Source organism: Monodon monoceros, unplaced genomic scaffold (assembly GCF_005190385.1).
Source record: "Monodon monoceros isolate NGI ecotype Baffin Bay Population unplaced genomic scaffold, NGI_Narwhal_1 Super_Scaffold_18, whole genome shotgun sequence".
Classification (NCBI taxonomy): Eukaryota; Metazoa; Chordata; class Mammalia; order Artiodactyla; family Monodontidae; genus Monodon; species Monodon monoceros.
The window spans coordinates 44,695,031-44,720,354 of record NW_021703774.1 but is presented as its reverse complement, the minus strand read 5'-3'; the positions used below and the strand labels follow the sequence as shown (position 1 = coordinate 44,720,354).

General features: G+C 39.0%; 1 long non-coding RNA gene across 1 annotated transcript in view; it reads left to right on the top strand.

Annotated features, from left to right (window-relative positions):
- Window positions 1-25,028, top strand: part of LOC114898266 — a 91,859-nt gene extending 66,831 nt beyond the window's left edge. The window contains exon 3 of the long non-coding RNA XR_003794314.1: window positions 24,711-25,028. This is a non-coding gene — a long non-coding RNA (uncharacterized LOC114898266). The remainder of the gene's footprint in view (window positions 1-24,710) is intronic.
- The last annotated feature ends 296 nt before the right edge of the window (window positions 25,029-25,324 follow it).

Sequence of the window (25,324 nt, the reverse complement as noted above, 5' to 3'; positions counted from 1 at the left end):
AGCAAATTGCATGGGATTTGAAAGCATAGGATCAAGAAAGCAATTATATCTGGAGAAAATGTATTGTTATTGTCTGGCTTCAAGTACGAACATTTAACCTTTAAGGAACTGGTGTTACCAATCGGAGTCCCATGAATTATATTGTTAGGGCCATTTCTCAGATAACTGATAAATGAAAATCAAATTGAAGAACTCTAACAAGGCAAGGAGAGGTGAAAGAATGGGTGAGAGACGGTCCAAGGGCACATTTTGGAGAGAACCAGCCCAAAGAGTCTGGGCGTGCAGTGCTTCTAGGAATGGAGCAATTTTGAATCTTGACTTTCAGATTCTTAGCTGTAAATGCCTCACTTTACAGCCCCTCAAGTTCAAACCTGACCTGAGACACACCCTCTTTCTGTGTGATCACCCTTCAATGGTGTGCACGTAGCAGGTGCTCAAAGATCCTTCGCTGAACAAATCTTCATAGATACTTCAACCTCACACATTTAAGTGAATCTAAACCTGAATGAAGAGATCTCCATGTCTGCTTAGGATCCCTGCCCTGTTTTCAAAGGACGCAAAGGCTGAATGTCTCTCTTTGTTGATTTGTGCATAGTAGTTATCTCTTTTTTGAATGTTAGTTTTTTCCCATGTTTTTGATAAATCTGAGTTGATTGCAAAGGTAAAATAAGAACTTCCTTTCCCCAGGGCTTTATTCATTCTTCCAAATTGAGCCGGAAAACACTATTATTAATTTTACCGACACTTGGGAAAACTTTTCCCTAATATATTGCTTCTAGGGGACACTGGCAAATTCTTAAGCCTGGGTAACCAATATGAAAGATCTGGAAAGAATCAAGTATAATGAGAATGTCTGAAAGAATTTGTTCTCTTGAGCAAACTAGCCTATTTCTAATAATTTCATTATTTTTATTAACATTATTTTTTTTTGAACTTCTAAAATAAATTTGTACCATAGCCATCTCCTCTCCTTGTGGCTTTAGAAATACTATCCACCATCTATGGAGCATTGATTATGTTCTGGTCATTCAGCACAGACCTCATTTGACCCTCACAGTAACCCTATGAGAAACGTGCCGGAAACTGAGGATCAGAGAAATTAAATGACTTGGTCACATCTACTAGGGGATGGAGAAGGGGTTTGAACTCAGGACAGAATGAGGCTAAAGCCCATTTTCCTACCCTACTGTGCTACTTCTCTAAGACCTGAGGAAACTGCTTTGTACCCCAACATGAACCGAACTCCGTTAAAAATAAGCACAGAGGCCAAAGACTTATCTCTCACAGGGTAGATTGCTTGGTGCCTCCCAGAAAATTTCAGCCTAACACCCTGAGATTAGTTAGCTCTGCATCTCTGATCCATGGAGGTCTGTTTAATTCAAGTCACATGTGGGCATTTTGACTCCAATTATAACGTCAGTTCTAAATCTGTTGGTATGTCACAGAGGCACAAGTTAAAACCCAGGAAAGAACTTGAGCTGTTACTGTTCCCAAGCAGAAACATCCTTGGAAGCTTATCTGAACAGAAGGCCTATCTGAAAACTTGGAGGTTTGCCCAGCCTTGGTTTCCTGTCTAACTGCAAGTAGAGAGACCCAGACATGGAGCCAAGAGGTTCACACTTGTGGGATCAGCAATCTAAATTTGAGGATTTGGACCAGTAAAGCCAGACGCAGCCTGCAGCCAGGACCCTGCCAGCATTACCACTCCAATGGGCCCAACGGTACGAGGAAAAACTGGCAGAAGAAGATAAGAGTTATAAATGAAGTAATAATAAAACAAGGCAAATCAACCTCCCAACTGGCAGAGATGGGGAGAAAGATCCCCTCTGGATTATTTTTGTAGATTATTCTGCTATCCTTGGCATCCAAAAAGGATCTTTTGCTATCGGTGACAATGCTGGTAACTAACATGTATTGAGCACTCGCCATTTTTGTGATACTCTACTTAGCACCTTACACATATTATTGCAATGGTGAGTGATTATAATGAAAGTGGCTGAAAAGGCAAATGTGCACCTTAAGGGTTTCTACAGAGGGTTTCCTTTTGGCACAGTCTTTGCTATAAAGGAGACAACTCTGTTTTTAGAGCTGCATCACCTCAACTGCCTGCACTGTTTTCGAAATCCCAGCCCAAGGTCACCTTGAGTCAAGATGCTTCGCTGTTGCCGTGCCATGGCCATGACTGCAGGAATAACCCCATCACCTACTTTGGGAAGCAGAACCTCTGATGTACCCAAGGTCCTTTAGCAGATATTTCCGGCCACCTCCCAGTGATGCTTCCTGCTCTGGCTACACTTAACCCCACAATCAAACCATATCTCTTCCCTGCTCTACACCCTCCCTTTGCTTAGAAGAGACAGGGCAACATCTGTGAGAGAAAGGGCAACCTTTCTTTATGTGTTGTTTTCTCAGGAGGGAGGAAGATGTCCTAGATATCCACAGAAGACTTCCTGTCTCATTGGCCAAAATATAGTCATGTACCCATTTCTAAATCCAACCTTCACAGGAATGTGACTGCCATGATTATCTTAGACCCATTGGGATCTACCCCTGGAGCTGGGGGTGGGGGTGACTTCCCCAGAGTCATGTGAGCAGGGGTAGACACTGGAATAAATGGAGGTTGGGAAGGGAGAGCCGAGGGGACCAGACACTGTGTAGTAACCACCAGTGTCCTACACAGGCCTCCATATTTCACAGCTGGGACTGTCCTTCCCACCTCTGCCCCAGGGAAAGTCTTACTTTCCCTCAAGTATCACCACTCCAGGGCTGAGTCCTGCTCTTCTTAAGGAAAACAAACCCTTCCCTCTTTATTTTTCCACGCCACTCTGTACCTACCTCTATTGCAGCACTTACACCCCCATCCTCCTCCTCTTCGTCCTTCTCCTTTTTTACAGATATCTTCTTTTTACACGTATTACACATATCTCTTCCAGGCGGACTAGGAGCTCTGTGATCAAAAAAACCGTGTATTTGGGCTTCCCTGGTGGCGCAGTGGTTGAGAGTCTGCCTGCCAATGCAGGGGACACGGGTTCGTGCCCCGGTCCGGGAAGATCCCACATGCTGCAGAGCGGCTGGGCCCGTGAGCCACGGCCGCTGAGCCTGCGCGTCCGGGGCCTGTGCTCCGCAACAGGAGAAGCCGCAACAGTGAGAGGCCCGCCTACCACAAAAAACAAAAAGCAAAAAACAAAATAAAACATGTATTATTCAATGTGGTATTTCCAACACCTAGCTGGAATAAAATAGGTGCTCAATAAATGTTGGCTTGAAATTATTTCTGAATTTCCTTTACGAAAGTCTATTTCATCATTACCTAGAATGTGGGGCAGGGTGCAGAGTTGATTTAAAAAGTGGGAGAGAAGAAAAGATGACTCTGCTGTTGGTTTGTTTATTTGAATTTATTTTTTTTATTTATTTATTTTTTGCGGTACTCGGGCCTCTCACTCAACCACTGCGCCACCAGGGAAGCCCTGTTTGAATTTATTTTTAACCTGCCTAATTCAAAAAAAAGGATGTAAGGGAGCAGGGGTGCCAGCTGTCATGTACTATGCTGAATGTCACTATGCCTGTATTCCCCATAGCACACAGGAGAGGGTGGGGTACAGCGATTCAGACCTCATCCGTCTGTATTCGAATTCAAAGACTGGCATATTTCCTAACTTGCCCAAGGCTCTGGCAGGGAAAACTCAGATCCCCAAACTCAGGTCATTCTAGTGCAGCAATAACCATCTGGGTTTTCAGCAACTTGGATGGAGCCATCTGTTTTCCCAGCCCACATAAAAATATGCGCAAGAAGGGTGCAAATCAGCAAATCTACAGCTTCCAGGGGACCCAGCTGGGATGAGCCCTCCCTCTGAGGACCGCTGAAAGGTAAATCCGGCACTGGAAGACAGAGGGCCAGCAACAAGACTAAGGGACCAAGCAAATCCAGATTCTGTCATCCCTTCTTGCCTTTGCCTAGAATAGAGCCCACCTGGCTCCCTGGCCACGTGGCCATTGTGCTTGTGCGAGGGTCACCGTGGAGCATGCTGAGAGCCCGGAAAATTACCAGCAGACTCACACAGTTCCCACCGGGCCACCAGGAACTGGCCACAGAGGAACTCCCTTCTCTGGCCCTCCTGGGTCCTCTGACTGTCCAGTCAACCCTCGCGTTCTCACATAACGAGCATGGTGAGCCCAGGTGGTCGGGAACAGAGGGGTTTTTTGTGTCCTGGTCTTAGAGAAGAGACCACCTTAGCTTTTCCCACATACCCCCCTTCCATGGCTGCGGCTTCTCCTTTCCTACCACGCCACATCACAGAAGGGAATTTAGAGCCGTCTTGGCTCCCCAGCGAAGACAGAGAGCAGTGGATTCCACATGAAAAATGGAGTAAAATGGGGGTGCTGTTAGCCAGCCACCCAGGTGCAGGCGGCTTTTGGCAGCCCAGGACCTTGGCAGTTATTTAGAAGGGCCTTTCTCATGGTTATTACAGTTAATTGTCACAGAGTTACAGATTCATCCATAGGCAAAGAGCCAGCTCCAAAGCCCCAGGGAATTTCAGACGGATTAATAAGAAAAATGGCATGCACGTAAGGCAGCCGATTTTCTATAAGGAAATGATTTCATTATTTCTTTATTCCTCACTCCTGGATCCCGTGCTTGTTACATGTTCTCCTTCACATCTTGGAAGACATCTGTCCAACGGGGCTCTAGGTCAGGGGAAATTACTGTGTTCCTTGTTTTTAATTTGGCAACACACTTCCACGGTGGGACTAGTGCGTTTTTCATGACTCCTGATTCATCTCAGAAAGATGCATTTCAATCTGGCCATCTTCTAGACTCAGTGGTATTTTGCTGTTAAACCAAAATTCTGCAGAGAGACAATGATGCAGTCTTAACAAGATAGCATGAATAGCAGCATCACCATTTGCGTAAAGAAAGCCCATGTGCAGTTGGGAGCCAGAACAGTAGCTTAACTGACATCACACACAGAAACAGGGGATCTGTTAATTAGAGCTGGTGCTGAGCAAAAAGACACGTACTGAGCTTTGAATGTAACTTCCTCTTCCAGTTTCTTTTTCTCTTATTTTTGTGCTAAGGTCTCTATCATTACTCCTGAGAAGCAGGAATTATCTCACAAAGTATACTGCTCTTTGGCATCAACCCCTGCTGGTTCACTCTGTCCCACAAACCCTACTAGTCCAGCGTAGAGGGAGAGAGCTGTGTATCTGCTAAATCCCCCTCCATCGCAAATGATCAGTGCCTGGATTCATCTTTCTTTGCTGCTTGTGAATTTCCATTTCCTCTAAGCCTTCTCTCCATCACATAGCCCCAAGAAGCACAGGTTAATGAAAAAATGAAGAGCTTGACTTTATAAGTGAAACATTCTCTCAAAAAGCAGAAACTAAGCGAACTAATATCTGTGCAGGAAAAAGAAAAGTTTTTCTGAGCTGTTTAAGAGTAATGATTTAATGACCATGTTGCTACTTAAAGATATTCTTATTTTGCTCATTATTGCTATTTCCCATTTAAATTTTTCAGTGTGACTGAGGAGTCTATCATACCAAGTCCAAGCTTCTAGTATTTAAAAAATGCATGAAAATAATGCAGAAAATAACTGGCTTGCTCCCAGCACATAAACTAGTCAGGCAAGACCTGGGCAGAATAATACTTTATGGCAGTGGTTGGCTATGTGTGTTTTCTGTAGGGGCCAGAGAGTAAATATTGTATGTTTCATGGGCCATGCAGGTTCTGTTTCAACTGTTCAGCTCTGCCCTTGTTAACACAGAAGCAGCCATACCCAATACATGAATAAACGAGCATGTCTGTGTTCCAATAAAACTTTATTTTTAAAAACAAACCACAGACCAGATTTGGCCCATAGGTCATAGTTTGCTGACCTCTGCTTCATAGCAAAGCCCTAACAAATTTTCTTCTTTGGCTAAACAGTGAGTGGGAGCTTGCAAAACCAAAGCTGTTCTGAGGGGATGACACATCCCCGCATGAGATGGTAGCCAGCACACAATAACTGGGTTTCTTCCTTTTACTTTCTAACAATTAATAACTGACAATTTAACAGCTATTTTCAACTTAGAAAGTACATGTTATCTACTTGAACTGCAAATTCTGTGAGGTAATATCAACATAATGCAGATTATTTATTATCTTGGACTTCCAGTTTCTGGGAATAGCAGGTAGGTTATCCAGACCAATTATCCTATGGAAAACAACTGAAAATACAAAAGGCATCAACCTAAAAGCACCCAAGAGCTAACAAAGTAGGAAGCGACTACCAGACCTAAATGGAGACAAAATATTAAGCAAACACAGAAACAAATTTTGCCCTGATAACATGTGCTGATCCTGGCAAAATTGAACTTTCCTTTTGGTGACTTCATGGGGTGATAAGGACAGAAATCAAAGCCTCGGGCCTGTACAGGCTAGAAAATCTACTAAGAAATCACCACTACAGTAAACTTGAACCTCAAAGGAATAACCTCTGGGGTAAGAGAAAGCCAGAAGTGAAGCACCCTTCCTGCAAGTAAGCAGGTAGTTTTCACATCCTCAGGTAGATCAAGGAGCCTCAAGCCTTGAACTTGGTTTAAGGTGATAGTTCCTCCAGACATCTTTCCGAAGAAAATATAAATCATATCTAGAAGAAGATACATGTAATTTATCCTGGGCCTTGAATTACTCCTACAAACTGTTTTCCAAGCACAAGAACCTAGCATATAGTCAAGAAAACTGGCTAACAATTAAAGCATCAGGATGTCAACTAAAAACAGATTTGCCAATACTTTAGCTATTAGAGTTATCAGAGACTGGTTAGAAAGCAAGAATATTTACTGTTTTTAAAGAAAAATAAAGAGCAGGCTTGATAGCAGAAAACTATAGAAATGACAGCATAAATTTTTCTTTAAAGAACCAATTGAATATCTAAAAAGGGAAAGTGAAACAACCAAAAATTTAAAACTTAATAGAAGTTTTTAATAACAGATTAGACATATAAAAGAAAGAATCAGCTGTTAGTAGCCCCATATTTGAAAAAGAGGTGCCCAATATCCCACAATTAGCAAGTGCTTAAAAGTGACGTTTATTTTTTTGGATTGGAAGTCCCACTAACTTTTCAGTATGTGGCCAACTTTGTAGTAATACATAGTTTTATTGCTAAGGGAGAGAGGAAACCTCATCTTCTTCTCTTGCCCACCTTAAACTGATAATTTTCAATCCAGTTTTGGAGCCCCATTCTGCCTAGTAACAACAAACTCCCCATTGGGTCACCAAAACATTGATCCCTTTGTCCTATCTAGGAATTTTGGTCTTGTGATCAAATTCACTTGATCTGCCACAATGGAATTCAAGTTCTTACCTTTAGTTTCAGTTTGTTCTAGATAATGAAATGAATAAAGGACAGCCTGCTACCCATCAAAGGGCCCTTGTGTTTAATAATCAAACATAAACAAATTTGGTAATTGAGAAAAAAGCAATGAAAAAAGTGTTAATGTAATATTTCTTCATCTAAAATTATTTAAAAATCTATCCATGAGGGTGTTCGATCCACTGGTAGTCCCACTGCTCAGAGAGAGGGCTATGTAATCCTGTAGTCAAACAACCCTGGACACTGCCCTTAGCCTGATGCTCCCAAGGTCCTCTGACCCCTTCTGTAACTCACTTCACTGTGGCTGAACTCTGCCCAGATACCTTCCCAGGGATCACAGAGACTTGACCAAATCAATAGGATTAAGTTTTTTTGGCTTCTAATAATAGACTACAGTCCAAACGATACCCCTGTCCTAATTTTGTATTATAGTTTTCATGAATTGTAATTCTCTGTATATTTTAAGCCCCACAAAACTGTCAATATGCATTGTATTTACCATCTGTTCTACCTATTGCTCTTCGTTCCTTTTGGGATTTCTGGTATAACTTTCCTCCTGTCCAAAGAATTCCCTTTAGCATTTCTCTTAGTGTGGGTCTCCCGGTGATGAATTCTGTGTTTTTATTTGTCTAGAAAAACATTTATTTCACTTTCACATTTGAAAAATATTTTCACGGGGTAATCAATTCCCCGGTTGACATCTTTGTTTTTTCCTTTGCCCTTTGGAGACATTGTTGCATTGTCTTCTGGCTTTTATTTCTCTTTTGAGAAAATAGTTATAAGTCTGATTGATGTTCCTTTAAAGGTAATGAGTCAGTTTTCTCTGGATGCTCTTAAGACTTTGGTTTGCAGAAATTTTACAATCATGAGCCTAATTGTGAGTTCTTTTGTTCTTATCCAGCTTGGAATTAGTAGCACTTCTTTGATATCTTTCATTAGTTTTGGGAAAAAAATCTCAGCTATTATTTTTTTCATATATTGCTTCTGCACTATTATCTCTCTCCATTTCTTCTGTGACTCGTTTTATGTACGTTGGATCTTTTCTCCATGTTCTACATATCTCTTATGTGAGTTTCTTCATTTTTCAACCTTTTGCTCTCCGTCCTTCAATCTGAATGTTTTAACTGATTTATCATCCAATTAACAAATCCTCCTTTGTTATGTCCAATGTATGATTAAACCTTATATTTAGATCCTAATTTCAGTTATTACGTTCTTCAGTTGTAGAAATTCCACTGATGCTTTTATAGACTTTAATTCTTTAGTGAAATTCTCCCCCTTGACATCTATTTTTCTTGAATATATTAATCAGGTTTTTAAAAAATCTATGTCTCATAATCCTAATATCTAGGTTAACTATGGGTCTGTTTCTATTGTCAGATTTTGTTTAGAATTCCGTTTCTTGGTACATCTAGTTATATTTTATTGACAGTACAACATTGTTTATGAAAAACTGTAGATGTTCAGGATGATGTTATCTTTCTCCAAAGGAAATTTATCCTGTCCTCTGGCAGACAGCTATAGTAGCAAGCAATTTGTAGTCTCTGTTAGTCTTTACATACCTCTGGCATATCAACTGAGAACCTAGGGTATTTACTGGTGAAACCGAGGGTAGACATCAGTTAGATCCATTAAACTATAACTTGCTTAATAAATAATAAACTGTAAACTGCCTTCAATTTTCAAGCTCGCTGCAATTGTTTTTACAAAAACTTACATATCCTCCAAGCGTCACACAGCCTAAACAATAAGATGTTTGCCCAAGTTGTTTTTCAAGAACTTGGAGTCAGCTGTGTCCAGTTCAAGCTCCAGCCGGTTAAGACTGGTTGGGACCACCAACCCATCAACTGGGCATGTGTGAGTATCCGATTCATGACCTTTTGGTGTCAGAGGGACCAAAACTTCACCCTCAGAACATGCTAACACTGCCATTTCCTGAATATGCATCCCATGAAGAAGCATGTATCTTAGCTGTGCCTGCACAGAATGATTACCTCACCTTTTTCTTCCCTGCAGTCACCTTTCCTCAGCACGCCTCAGACCACCCTGCTTCTTTATCACATAAATATTCCAAGCCCCTCACCTTCAGGGAGGCAGATTTTAGGTTTGTTCTCCTGTCTCCTCACTTGGCTGCCTCACGAAGAAACCTTTTCTCTGTTGCAAACCTCAGCATCTCAGCTTTTGGCTTGCTGCACGTCAGGCAAATGAGCCTGGTTCTGGAACATGAGAAGTCCTCCTGAGCAGACCCTGAGCTTCAGTTTTTATCTCCTCACCCTCCTGAGACTGCTCCAAACTCCTTTTTGTTTTTAACCTGCTTTCTGCTTGACTTTTTAGCCTCTTGCTTGTACACCTTAAGAATGTGACATATGCCTCTAGATGAACACCAGAGGATCCTCTACACCTCTCTTATCTCAGGAGATCTTGGCCTCAGGTGCCATCTCCCCAGGTAGTCCTGAACTCCACCGTTTGTCTCCCTGGTTGCATAAGACTGCTGAAAGCTCTGATGGATTCTCTGCCTCTTAGCCTCTACCTTCTGTCCAATTCTCAGCTTTTCCTTCTGTGCCAAAAATTGGCCAATCCCCTGAACGTGGCACAGAGAATATTGGCCTTACCTTAGTGAGTTTCTCTCCTTCTGGGATCTTGACTCCCTGGGTCCTGGATACTTTGGCTGCTCTTTGATGTCTTGTAAAAATGTGTATTTTGTGCTTTTATATGGACTTTCTAGGTGTTTTCAACAGGAGACTTGATCTGTTGTGAGATACTCCATTATAGTCAGAAGTAGGATAAGCTTCCTATAATAGAAACATAAAATTTTTATCTCTCTGCTTTCACCTTTCTTCTTTTGTCGGTACAAGAAAATTAGGCTCTAGATTCCTTCTCGATACATTAGAATCTTCTTCCAATACCACTTAAATGTCTTATGCCTTCATTACTTTAGGGTTAACCCTACGTTGTTGATGCTTCTGAATATGCCCAGACCTTCAATAAGAGAATGTATCTGTCACATGTTTCTTGAGATGTGGGCTTCTAGTTCAATGTTAAAAAAAAAAGCACAAATTCTTTCAGAGACTAAAAGGGGATTCATTGAAGTCTGTTTAAATGGAAAATAAACTAGAAAAGGGAATGAGAGATCTCAGAGAGGTGCGGTTAAGGTGTGGCTCTTGGGTCTTAGAAGGGAACAGATGAGCAAACCACTAGCTGAGTAGCTAGTTAAGCAAAAGGGGAGGATAAGAAGTAGACGAAATTATTTCCTTATTTAGTGGCTTTTTAACACAAGCCAAATTATCACTGGAATTTTGGCAGTCAGCAGATTCCAAATGACTAGATGATCAAGTTAAGAAATCACATTTAACTCAGGTCCTGAACCGTTACCATCAACCTCTGGACATGAAGCAGTCAGGGAGTGAGGGGAAAAGAGAGGGGCTGATTTTATCAAGAACATTTTGACATACTAAAATTAGATATCAGGAAAAAAATGCCCACAGTTTTTACTTCTTGCTTGCTTTCTTCTCTCCCTATGACTCCTAGAAGTATGAAAGTCAAAACTCAAAGCAACTGAGATATTTCCATAAAAAATAACCAGTGCTATGTTACCAAATTTCCAGGTGATCTTAAGTGATGTTATCAATAAACAAATAAATCACAATTTCACCGTAATCCATAGAGAAGGACATTTACCACTTCTGTTCACCTCCTATAATTGGCACTAATACTAAATGTTCATTGAAGAAGGAGAAAAAATAAATTATTCTGCTATTTTATCTTTTAGGAATGTTAATGCACTTTCTAACACAGAGGTCCAAAGTGTCTAAACTTTTGCATTGATATACAGGGCTGTGCCCTGCTTTTTCTTTCTTAAAAATGCTGACTTCACCTCACAATTTCAATACTCTAGTGTTATTTTCTTCCAGGAGTGCAGCAAAACAAAACATATTGCCAGTAAACAGCTAATGATTTCCATGGTTGTAAGCATGCAAACAGCTATGCATTTATGGAACTAGGTATCCATTCTCTCATATCTCTGCAGGTTTGGTATGATTTTCCAGCCCAACCATGTTTCCCCCGCCATGAAATAAGACAGATAATTAGTGATCTGGGGGACTGCCTGTCAGTACTGCACAGAATCTGCAATTCTGCCTGTCTTAATGGTCATGTACAAATTAGGAATACCAAGATAGAACACTTTAACAGAAAAGAATGCATCAACTTTTCCATTCTCCAGCTCACTCCAGCCAAGTGACACTGACGGACCAGCTCTGACCAGGAGTTCAAAGCTAGTTTTTCTTTTTTAACATCTTTATCGGAGTATCATTGCTTAACAATGGTGTGCTAGTTTCTGCTTTATAACAAAGTGAATCAGCTACACATATACATATATCCCCATATCTCCTCCCTCTTGCGTCTCCCTCCCACCCTCCCTATCCCACCCCTCTAGGTGGTCACAAAGCACCCAGCTGATCTCCCTGTGCTATGTGGCTGTCAAAGCTAGATTTTTAACCCACCCTCATCTATTGACAAGCAATTGATGAGAGATCGTAAAGGCCAGTTACTCAGAGAATTTTCATGCCACTGAAGCCAATAATTGTAGCTTAAAAAGAAGTGGTGGCTTTATATTTTAATTATTAATCTCGCTTTCCGCAGATGTGCTCTGAATCTGCCCAACTACCCGTTGGCTTCAGCCAAGTGAACTATTTCCCTTGTTATGCATGCAGAATGGTAGTAAATAAAATATTTGTCCTACAAAGCATTTCTCTTATAAATATGATTTGCTAAGATCCATCAGTTTTCCTGAAGATTCGAGACAGGGAGATGTAAAAAAAAGAAAAAATACAACCAGCCTAAAGTGTGGTATGATGACAGGGCACCATCTTATTTTGTTCATTGGATCTCCATTTGGTGTTAATATTATTCCGGTTACTCTTTCACTTCAAAGCATGGAAAGGCTTAATTTTTTTTTATTAAACTTTTCCCTTCCTTAGCAGTAACTTTATTTGAGATCTAGATAGGCCTGAACTTGCCTACCCTTGTTCTCACACAGGAGTGTGAGCATCTTTTTCATGATAAGTTACCAATCATTTTGTATTAAATCAAAGTGTGCCAGGCACTCTAACATACATCACCTTCTTTAATGTAATTCAATCCTTCAATTATCTTGTAAATTAGGCATTATGATTTCCATTTTATGTGTTAGGAAACTGAGGCTCACAGAGGTTAAGAGAGGAGTTCAAAGTGACACAACTGAAAGCAGCTAACGACAAATCAAACCTCATTCCATGATGCCAGTGCCAATGCTCTATCTCAGAGTATTTGGCTTGCTTTATGAAGACAATCAGAAAGAGAGTTGATATTACTAAAATGATGCCCTTATCCCTAAGTTTTTAGCACAATTTTGAGCTATACTGTCTTTTATTTGAATTGGACCTCTTCTTCTATTAAAAATCAAAACTAATGCCAAATGCTCCATTATCATTAGACTATTCAGAAAAGGCTGGCTTAGGCTTCTGTTTCACCTTTTGTCAATTTAAGAATAAATTAAGCATATCTGCTATTGAGCTTTCAAATTCAGAAGTCAAAGGAGGTAAGAAACCCAAAATGATCTCTGGAAGCTAACAGAAACTCTCTTAGCCTACCATAGATTATCCATCTCCCTTGTTTTGTTAGGGACCGTTTCTTCCTGCTTCCTCTTCCCACAACTGAGCAGTTTTGCTTTTTCTTAGATGTTCCTACGTATGGAGGTAGGAGTATTTCAAACTCAGTGAAAACTAGCCCTTTAAAGAAAGTACCGTGTAGAAGAGAAAGTGGGCTTTGTCACAGACAGACTTGGCATCAAATTCTTTACGTGACGAAGAAGAGTAGACTGTAAGAATAGGCAAGCTAGTGACCTCTGTGCCTTGGTTTCCTGATGATCTTTGCCCTACAGAGTTTTTGCTGAATGAGATGACATTAACTTAATATCTGAGATAGCAGGACCCCTTTACTGTAAAATTTACTCCATTTGCCTGTGTTAGTTCATCTCAAGGTGGCTCATTTTCTATGAAGCAATTTTCTCCACTGCTGTTCTTTCTGGCCTGGACAGGTGATTTTATTATTATTATTGTGGTGGTGGTGGTGGTGGTGATGGTGGTGATGGTGAAACACACATAACCTGAAATTTGCTATTTTAACAATTTTTAAGTCTACAGTTCAGTGGTATTTAGTACATTCACGTCGTTATACGATCACCACCATCCGCCTCCAGAACTTTTTCATCTTCCCACACTGAACCTCTGTACCCACTACACAGCAACTCCCCATGTCTTTCTCCCCTCAGCCACTGGCAGTCATCATTCTACTTTTTGTCTCTGCAAGTCTGACTACTCCAGGTACCTCAGGTAAGTGGAATCTCACAGTATTCCTTATTTCCCTCAGCACAATGTCCTCAAGCTTCATTCATGGTGTAGCACGTGTGAGAATTTCCTTTCTTCTTAGGGCTGAATAATATTCCATTGTATATATGTACCACGTTCTCCTTATACATTCGTCTGGACTGATAATTTTGATCGTACGGATGCTTGGGCAGAAAAAATGTGATGGAGACCATCTTCTTTCAGAAAGGATGTATAGCTCATTCTGGGGGTTGGAGAGTTTGAGAAGAGAGGACCCCCCGCCCAGGAAAACTAGTGTGGGGTGGATTGTCCTCAGCATCTCCCCTTCACTTTCTCCTCTTACTATTCAGTACTTTTTGTTTATTATCCTTTCCTGGCTCTGTATTTTTTGCATCATTTAAGTAGCAACAGCCTAAATTAGGAGGATAGGATTAACGTATACACACTACTAAATATAAAAGAGATAACCAACAAGGACCTACTGCATAGCACAGGGAACAATACTCAATGTTTTGTAATAACCTATAAGGGAAAAGAGTCTGAAAAAAAAAAATCACTGTGCAGTACACCTGAAACTGACATTGTAAATCAACTGTACTTCAATTTAAAAGAAAAGAGCAATCGTCTAACCCAAACCCTAAGCTCACGCTTTTATTCCAACACTAACTTAGGAAGTCACCCGTTGTGAGGACAAGGTAAATAATATTTACTGTGAGTTTAAAAGTCTTCCTGAAACAAAGCTTTGGCTATCGATGGCTCAGGATTTTTATGGCTGTGAGATTAGGAAAGAACCCGTTTTCATTCATCGGTTTCTCTGTCTCCCTCCTCTCCTTCCTCTCTATCTTTCTCTCCCTTGCCCCTCTTTCATTTCCCACCTTCAAGATATTTGTTTTGCTATCATGATACATTTGAGTCTATGTTCTTTCCCTGAAATGGCTGCAAAGAAACATAGTACTAGCCTAACTAAATAATTTTCTAGTTCAAAAATATTCCTAAGAAATTCTCCCTTTTTTGTTCATTTCATTTTGTATCTCTAGATCTCCAAATCTTAGGAGGAAGAGAATAGTGAAATGCTAAATACCGCAGAACGATGTTGTGTAGTTTAATGGGAATTTGAAATAATGGAAAATCTGGTACAAATACAATCCACTTACGCCAAACTTCCAGGTTTGTCCTCAAGACGTATATCTTTTTAAAGAATTGTTTCAACCCCAAACCTGCTGTAGGTAAGAAGAGCACACAGAACATCCATCTTCCTCTTTAGAAAATGCAGAGATATAAATCAATCTTAGTTTCTTGCCTTCAGAACACTGTGAAAAATCACTGTGGGAAATGCGTGTTCTTCCCAACCTAGGCAGCTCTCTAATTCTCTCTTTAAAAAAGGGAATGAGTGATTTTGATCAGAAGGTCTTTAAAGCCCAACTCCCAAAGCAAAACTTTTTATAATCAAACTGTCCCTAGAAACACATCTACCACAAACACTGAATGGTTTGAAGCCATAAAAAGAATTGTAGAATTTTAGAGATGGAAGGATCTTGGTCCAAACCTCTAAATGGAAGCTTCTCTTCTAGTTTACAGAATGGAAGAGGTAGCGCCATAAGAGTAGGAACTGTGGCTTGTGTGACCCATGATCGCTGTAGGATGCTAGGAGTAGGATCAGTGTATTTGGACAGCATGAAGGTGGAGGAAAGAAAGGGAGAGAGAGGGAGGAAGGAAGGAAAGAGGGACAGGAAGGTAAATAGTATTTATTACATGTTATATACATTATTTTGGGCCAAGAGCTTTCACTGTTTAGATTAACTAATTGAATTATCCCAGCAAACCACTAATGAAGATATTAATATCCCACACTTAGAGTTGAAGAAGTTCAAGTTCAAAGAATGTAAACTCATGTAATTCTAGCACATTGGAGAAAGGAGGCAGTGATACAAGAGGCAGAATTCCTCTTGAAGGGGACACAGGGTGAGAGAAAGGCAGAGAGGAAGTGTGTGCAGACCCACACTTATTGAATGCTTCTACCTTTGACTACAGTACTGAAATGACATCATAGCCATGCCCATGAGTTCAAAGACCCTGAATTAATACTGACTGAAATTAATTCCCTCCTTCTTTGTCAGATATGGCGAGAGAAAGGTGATAGTAGGACTTATAATATTTTCCTTTCTACAAGTTCTAGTATACCGCTAATGTCTCCGTGAACCCCTCACCAATTGCAGTGCATAGTGCATTATAGAAACATAGGAGGAAATGGCCTAATGCCAATATATAACGCTAAAAAGAAGAAAAACATCACTTTGATCTAAGCAGTGTTTGTACCCCAAGGTGTGAGTTTTGGTTATTCTGATTTCAGCTCCTAGAGCAATGGGTGCTACGACCAGTTGGCCTAATAACTCATCTCAGGAGAAGAGAAAAGACCCCTGAAGCACCCTGTGTCTGATGTGTAAGCAGGCCTTTGCTGACACATTATTTAAATAAGTTAGGAAAAGTGAAGGGCTCTCAAATTCACCAGCATCCCTGGCCTCAAGGCACACAAATCTCTTTTCAGCGTCTTAAATGTAAGGTTCTTAGGCTCCAGGCAGACTTCTCTGGCAAATCATTTAACTTCTGCGTGTCTCAGTTTCCTCCACAATAACGTGAAAAAGCGAGGCTGGTCTCTAGGGCACATGCCAGCTCCAGCTTTCTGGGCTCCTGTGATTCCCCATGTATGGAGTGTCATCTGTGTACAGAGTATTGGATTCACTCTTGAATTTTCTGTACCAGTGGAAAGATTTATACACAAATTTTCATCACCATCATAATCATCCCAGTAAGTTTCAGAGAGTAGGCTAAGAATTATTTCTATTTCTATTTCTGATTCTCACTATAATCCTTAAAATAGGCATTATTACCTCCAATATACTGATGAAAAAAATTGCACTAGTTCAAGAGTTATTTGATATTAGTGATTAATTTGGGGTGCTGTAGAAATGCTGTAAGATATTTTCAAAGTTGATTCACCAAAAAGGATTTTTGTTTGTTTGCTTTGTTTTGTTTTTTGCTTAATTCTTTTTAGTTAAGATTATTTCCTTAGGCTGGACATACAAGAGAATAATTGTATTTTCAAACATACGAAGATCGACTCTTCTTCAAGGCAGCAGAAATCTCACTCTATCTATCAGGTAAATTCCTGTTTGTGGAATTTAACTTTCCACAAACAGAATGAACCACTTCTTCCTTGGTGTCCTTTCTGGACGCTGAACATATTTCTGTCACAGCGCCGTAACACTTTATCGAATTGAATCACTACATGCCTATCTCTCACCAGATTTTACCTGTGAATCCTTAAGCTAATTACTTTTACATTTATTGGAAGAGAATTTTTTATCTTAATTGTTCTATCAGTTCAATAGTACCTGATATATAATAGGCACATAAAAAATCCTGAGTGAATGAAACGTTGATAACTGAGCTTTCACTGTGTTGTGTAAATTGAAACTACAAGCAAAAAATGTCTGTGTTTTATCTTTTCTCTATTTGCATCAGAGTAGTAGGTTGGCAGGGAAAATTCCCTCAAGCACCCTTTCCTTTCCTGGGCCCCCCACTCTCTATAAAATATTCTTGTAAGTACTCTCCCTTTTAGTTCGGGAAATTTTCTCCAGCCTACTTAACTTCAAACCATCTAGCTCAGATGTGCAGAATTCTGCTTCATCCCTACCCTGTGTCCTGTCTCTTCACCTATCGCCTCCCTATTGACAGCTAGTTGGATGGTTAAGTGTTGCTCTACAGTTTACATTGACAAGATCATAAACATTGGAGATGAAGATGGTTACCATGATTTGTCGGTTTATACTGTTATTTCTTGATTGATCAACATTAGCAATAGATTAGTTATTGGCTCTCTGCTAAAGTAGGCTATAATGTACCTCTTGTCCTTCCATACCTGTGATTGTTAATTTCACATGTCAACTTGACTGGGCCATGGGATAACCAGATACCTGATTAACCATTATTTCTGGGGCTTCCCTGGTGGTGCAGTGCTTGAGAATCCACCTGCCAATGCAGGGGACACGGGTTCGAGCCCTGGTCTGGGAAGATGCCACATGCCACGGAGCAACTAAGCCCGTGCGCCACAACTACTGAGCCTGCGTGCCAAAACTACTGAAGCCCGTGTGTCTAGAGCCCGCGCTCTGTAACAAGAGAAGCCACCGCAAGGAGAAGCCTGTGCACCGCAACGAAAAGTAGCCCCCGCTCGCCGCAACTAGAGAAAAGCCCGTGCGCAGCAACAAAGACCCAATGCAGGCAAAAATAAATAAATTAATAAATTTATTTTTAAAAAAACAACCATTATTTAAAAAAAAACAACCAAATAAATAAATTAATAAATTTATTTTAAAAAAACAACCATTTATTTTAAAAAAACAACCATTATTTAATTTATTTTAAAAAAAACAACCATTATGTGTCTACGAGGCTGTTTCTAGAAGATATTAGCATTTGAGTTGGTGGCTTGAGTAAAGCTGATGCCCTCCCCAATGTGGGTGGCCATCAGCCAATCTGTTGAGGGACTGAATAGAACATAAAGGCAGAGGAACGCTGGATTCGCCCTCCCCCTGCCTGAGGGCTTGAGTTGAGACCTTGGTTTTCTCCTGCTCTCAATGCTCCTCGTTCTCAGGCCTTCAGACTACATCACCTGCTTTCCTGGGTCTCCCACTTGGCAGACAGCAGATTTGGGGACTTCTCAGCCTCCATAATTGCATGAGCCAATACCTCACAATAAACCTTTCTCTAGGATATACATTATATATATATATATATATATATATATATATATATATATATATATACACATACAGGTTTATATTTCCTCTATTGGATACATCTAAACTTATTTTTCCATCAGTATTCTTTCTTAGTTTATGCCCTCAATTTGTTGAGGAGCACATCTTCAAGTAACTTCCTAAGAAGGGTACATGGGAGGTAGATTTTCAATATAGTGGTATATTTGAATATGTTTTATTATTGAACTGATCCTTTGGTTGAGAATTCTGCTCTAGATTGAAAAAAAAATTTCCCTCATACTTCAAAGACCTTGATCCATTTTATTTTAGCAACACTGTTATTGTTGAAAATTTTGATGCCAATCTGGATCTACCCATTTGTGTGTGCCCTCTCTCCTACCCCTTCGTTCCTGCCCCTGCTGTGGGAAACCTTATGACCTCACATCCAGAATTTCACACAGGTAAGTCTAGGTGTGTATCATCATCCACTAACTCTTCTTGGCATCCAGTAGGCTCTTTTTTTAATAGGAAATTTGTGATTCTCTAGTGTCTCAAATGTCACCATCTGACCACCCAACTGTTTTTGTCCGTAGCACATATCAATCTCTAAAATATGGAATAATTTCCTTTCCTATTTTTCCTCTTCCATCACTAGAATGTAAGCTCCAAGAGGGCAGGAATTTTGGTCTTTTTTGATCACTATTGCATGCCAAGAACTGTGCCCAGCATCGAGTGGGTATTTAATAAATACTTGTTAAGTAAATCTTTGTTTCATATTTAAGAAAGGAGCAATAAAAGCCGCATCTGCATATGTAGGTCTCGTCAACAGGCAGACTTCACTTTTTTTTTTAATTGTATTTTACTTTTTATACAGCAGGTTCTTATTAGTCATCCATTTTATGCACATCAGTGTATACATGTCAATCCCAGTCTCCCAATTCATCACACCACCACCACCATCCCCCTGCTTTCCCCCCTTGGTGTCCATACGTTTGTTCTCTACATCTGTGTCTCTATTTCTGCCTTGCAAACTGGTTCATCTGTACCATGTTTCTAGATTCCACATGTATACGTTACTATACGATATTTGTTTTTCTCTTTCTGACTTGCTTCACACTCACGTTCAGATTGAGTGAATGGGCAGCTGACCATGCGGAGAGCCAACGATTACACTGGGAACTCTCAGATGAGAGACTGGAGAAGAATTTACACTAGGGTGCAAACACCAAAGTTATTTCCAGAGAGTTCATTCTGAAAAGCAATTGTGGTAAAAAATTTTACTTAGAGTATTGAATAAGTATCTTTAAAAATAACATGCTGGGGGGAGGCTGCAGGTAGAGAAAGAGAGAATAGAAATCAGAAGTAACTCCACTTAAATAGATGGTAGGATTATTGGTGATCATTTTTTATCTCTGTATTCTCCAATATTTTTCCGATTTTCTATGTATTATAGAAATATACAAAAATTAACAAACTGTGTTTACAAGATGCTCTAGTGAGGATTATCCCTATGATTTCTGTATGATATGAACTGTTCATGTCAGTATCTATTCAGTACTTCCTCTTCATTCCAAGTTACTACCTGATTCTCTTCAGTTTTTTCCATGTCTTTTAATTCTTTAACCATTTGGAAATACCACTTTAATTTAGACATAGGTTTATTTAGAAGTCTTCTATTTGATACAGTTGTTATCATTTTTGCTACCTAGGCAACAAAGCATGATTCTGTCACTAACATCTTTTCATTTTTAGCAAAATGAAATCTTAAACTCTTTTAACAAACTTGTAAAAAATCAAAGCCAAACTTAAATATATTCCTTTCTCTTAAAGAATAAAATGGGGAGTGGGGATAAGTATAAGGGACTGCATATATGACTGTGTTTCTTGGTGAAAGCAGAACAGGTTTGGAAAGAGAGAGAGAAGGGTGTATGTTTCAAAATAAAAGAAAAAACGTCCGGAAATATCAACAAAATCCACTTCTAATTTCCAAAGTTTGATTAATTTCTTGAAGAGGATACTAACTGACTACACATATTGTACCTTAAATACACATAGACCCACATACGCTATTTTTTTTATTATGGAAGCAATGCATCTTATTATAGAAAACAAGAAGTATTAAAAATGCAAATAAAGATTCCAACTGAAATAGCCTACCCTAAATTCTAGGTATAACTTCTCTTGGATGCACTTTTGAATGCTACACTTTTACTTTAAAATTATATTGTGAGGGACTTCCCTGGTGGTCCAGCGGTTAAAACTCCGCCCTTCCAATGCAGGGGGCATTGGTTCAATCCCTGGTTGGGGAACTAAGATCCCACATGCTGTGTGGCCAAAAAGAAGACAAACAAACAAATTATATTGTGAACATTTACATATAATTAAAGTTCTTCAAAACCAGAATTTTTCAGAATCATCAATATACCATAGCCTACCATTCCAATACAATTTTTTGTTGAACTTATTTCCAGTTTTTGACATTATAAATAGAAAGTAAATAATATCCCTGTGCAAAAAGCATTGTCCACATCTCTTTTTCATTTCTAATGACAGAATTCTAGAAGAATTCCTGGGCCAAGTGACCAGAGGTTTTTGCGCTCCTGAAACATACTGCCAAATACATCCCCAGGAAGATGGTAACACTAGACATTCCTTCCAGGTTACCTAACAGTATCCACCACCTGACCATCTCTCACCCTGAGTTGGCAATTAAATAGGTAAAATGATGTTTAATAAAATAGAAAATTAATAGCACAGCGAACTCTACCCAATACTCTGTAATGACCTATATGGGAAAATAATCTAAAAAAAGAATGGATATACATATATGTATAACTGATTCACTTTGCTGTATACCTGAAACTAACATAATATTGTAAATCAACTATACCCCAATAAAACTTTTTAAAATAAAATGATGTTTAGATTTGTGAGATTATCAGGAAAGTTGAACTTTCCCCCATCTTTACTGACCCCTCATAATTCCTCCATAAATTACCCTTGTCTTTTTATCCATTATTTCTATGGAAGTGTCAGTAATTTTCTTACAGATTTATAAAAACTCTAGAAACAAATGTTACCTCTTTGTCTATCATCAGTGGCAAACATTTTTCCAACTTTGTCATTTTATTATTTCCCATGTTATTTTTCTTTTTTGTTTAAGAAATGATAGTTTTGATAGACAGCATTTAAAACTTTGTCACCCATTCTATTGATTCTGTCCTTTGGTGAAAGTTTCTTCCTCCTGAGAGTCATTTTTATTTGCTTCTAATATTTGTGTTGTTTTATTTGCTATATACATTGTTTTATATAGACATCACTGGAATTGATTACTGTGTGTGACATATGGGATAAGGTAAGGACTTAGACTAATATTTTCCATATTCCATTTATTGACTTCCATTTATTGACATCCCTTCCTTTGTTTTGATGTCAACTTTATAGCATCTCAAGCCATTGTACGTAATAGGGAGCTTTCTTTTTTGAGGGCTAGTCTCTTTTATGGATCCATACTTGTGCAAGTACCACTCTTCACCGTAGCTTTGCAATATATCTTCTATCTGGTAGAACAAGTTGCACCCTGCCTCATTAGCTTTCCTTTCCAAATTTTCATTTGCTATTCTTATGTATTTATTCTTCCAGAAAAACTCCCAAAGGAAAATCCCATTGAGAATGTATTGAGTTGCATTAAACCTAAAAATTAATGTGGGTAAACTTGATATATTTATAATAGTCCACACAGACACACTCTATGGCTTCCTGTTTATTTAAGCCTTACTTTATGTTTGTTGGTCTAATTCTGTGGTATTTTTCACAAAGGTCTGACATATCTTTTTATTAAGCTTATATTTCTGGGTGTTTTATATTCCTGTCACTATTGTAAAAGAGATTTTTCCCTCATTATATTTTCTGATTGTGTCTGGTGCGTTTGAAATCCATCGACACATATTCATTCATCTTGCTGAACTCACTGCTAATTATTTTTTAGCTGATTCTCTAGGGTTTTCTAGGTATATGATGATATCTGCAAACAATGATAACTTTGTTCTCTTTTTTCTAGTAATCACACTTCTTATTTTTGTTCTGCTGTGACCAAAACTTATAAAATAATAATTAACTGTAGGGAGAATAGCAGACATTCTTGGTTTGTTCCTGATGTTAATGGAAATGTCTCCATTGGTATTTTTGCAATAAATTATATGAGCTGTCAGTGTAAAACATTTTTTAATGTGTTAAGGAATTATTCCTTTATTCATAAATAACAAAAATATTTTTCCCATCAGAAATGATTGTAATACTTTACTAATGCCTTTCAAAATTTAATGATCATATGTTTTTTTATTTGACCTCTCAGTATGATATAACAATAAATATTATAATATTAAACTAAACTGATAGTTTCTGCTTGGTCGTGGTAGATTATTCTTTTCAAATATTTCTTTTCAGTCCCATTGGCTAGTATTTAGAATTTTTTTTATTTTATTTTATTTTATTTATTTATTTTTGGCTGCATTGGGTCTTCGTTGCTGTGCATGGGCTTTCTCTAGTTGTGTCGAATGGGGGCTACTCTCTTCCTTGTGGTGCATGGGCTTCTCATTGCAGTGGCTTCTCTTATTGCGGAGCACGGGCTCTAGGCATGCAGGTTTCAGTACCTGTAGCACGAGGGCTCAGTAGTTGTGGCTCACGGGCTTACTTGCTCTGTGACATGTGGGATCTTCCCAGACCAGGGCTCGAACCCATGTCCCTTGCATTGGCAGGCAGATTCTTAACCACTGTGCCACCAGGGAAGCCCTAGAATTTTTAAATATATAAGTTCTTTCCTTTTTATCCTGTCTTTGTTAGGTTTTATTATTAATAATAATAATGGCAGTTGTGATAATTTTGTAAGCTCATACCATGTTCCAAACACTACATTTTCTCCTATATTTTCTTACAACATTTACCAATGAGATACAGCATTATCTATATTTTGCAGATAAGGAACTGAGGCTAAGATCATACAGCTCGAGGGAGGAGCCTGCCTCTCCAGGCTGTGCTCCTTAGTTTTGAAGAGTTAAAAATGAGTTAGGTAGCTTTCCATGCTCTGGAATAGACTACATAGAATAGGAAAAATCTGTTCCTTGAAAGAATGAAAAGACCGATCCATATGTGTACAGGAGGCAAAATGATGCTGTGAAAGTTCATGGGCTTTGAAACCAGATAAATGCTGGTTTGAATTCCAGCTCTGTCCATCACTTAGCACTCAATACATAGAAACTATGGTCATTATAAAAACATCTTGTCCCTAAGCCTTCTATGACAACCTTTTCATTTATGCCTGGGTCTTTTCCTAATATTTTTTTTCTATAACACCCTGTTGCCCCAAGAAATCATTTATTTCATCTGGATAATGAAATGTATTTTTTCATCGTCATAGGTACTACTCTCTTATGGTCTTAAAATCTCCATATCTTTTGTTATATTCCTGTTGGTCTTTGGTATTTAATTGTGTGCTCCCTTTTTGTCTCAGCTAGATTTTCTAAGTATCTATCTGTTGTTTTTATTAAATAAACTTTTAATTTTAGAGTAGTGAAGTAAGCTGAATAATATCCCCACAAAGATGTCAATGTCCTAATCTCCAGAACCTGTGAATGTTATCTTATAGGGCAATCACATAACTTTGCGGATGTGATTAAATTAAGGATTTTATGATGAGGAGGTTATTCTGGATTATCTGAGTGCGCCCTGTGTGATCACAGGGTCCTTAAAAGAGCGGCCCAGGAAGATCAGACAGAGGAGAAGGCAACATGACAACAGAAGGAGAGTTTGGAGTGATGCAGCCACAAGTAAATGAATGCTGGCAGTCTCTCGAAGCCAGGAAAGACAAGGAACAAAATTGCCTCTGGGGCCTCCAGAAGGAACCAACCCTGCCGGCTCCTTGATTTTAGCCCCCCTAAAACTCATTTTGGACTTCTGACCTCCAAAACTTCTTAAATTTGCATTATTTTTAGCCAATAAATCTGTGATAATTTGTTACAGTAGCAATAGGACACTAACACAAAGTTTTAGATTAACAGAAAAGTGGCAAAGATACTACAGAATTTCCATATGCCCCAACCAATTTTCCCCTATTGTTACTATCTTACATTAGGATGGTACATTTGTCGCAATTAATGTTGATACCTTATTAACTAAAGTCCATACTTTTTTCAAATTTCCTTAGTTTTTTACTTAGTGTCCTTTTTCTGTTCCAGGAGCGCATCCAGGATACCACGTTACGTTTAGTTGCCGTGTCTCCTTTGGCTGCTCTTGGCTGTGACAGTTTCTCAGACAGACCATGTTTTGAATGACCTTGACAGTCTGAAGAATACTGATCAGGTATTATTTAGCATGCCCCTCAGTTGGGATTTAACAGCTGTTTTTCTCATGACTAGCCTGGGATTATGAGTTTTGGGGACAAGGACCACAGAGATAAAGTGCCACTCTCATCACATCACTCAAGGATACATATTGACAACATGACCCATCATTGTTGCTGTTGACCTTGATCATCTGGCTGAAGTAGTGTTTGTCAGTTTCTCTACCATAAAGTTACTCTTTTCCCTTCCTTTGTTTAGTGTTTTTAAAATAAGGAGCTTTTAAAATTTGTCAGTTCCACTGTTTTTTTGTTTTATAAGTAATTAATGTCTCCTTTATGTTGATTAATTACTTCTGTTATGCTTGTGGCTCCTTTTTTTCTTTTTCTAACTTCTTAAGTCTTAGTTTGACTTATTTTTATTCTTTTTTAAAAAATACATAAATCATTTAAGGATACATATCTCCAGTTGGCAAGGAGTTATTTGTTTAAATGTTTAAACATTTATTATTG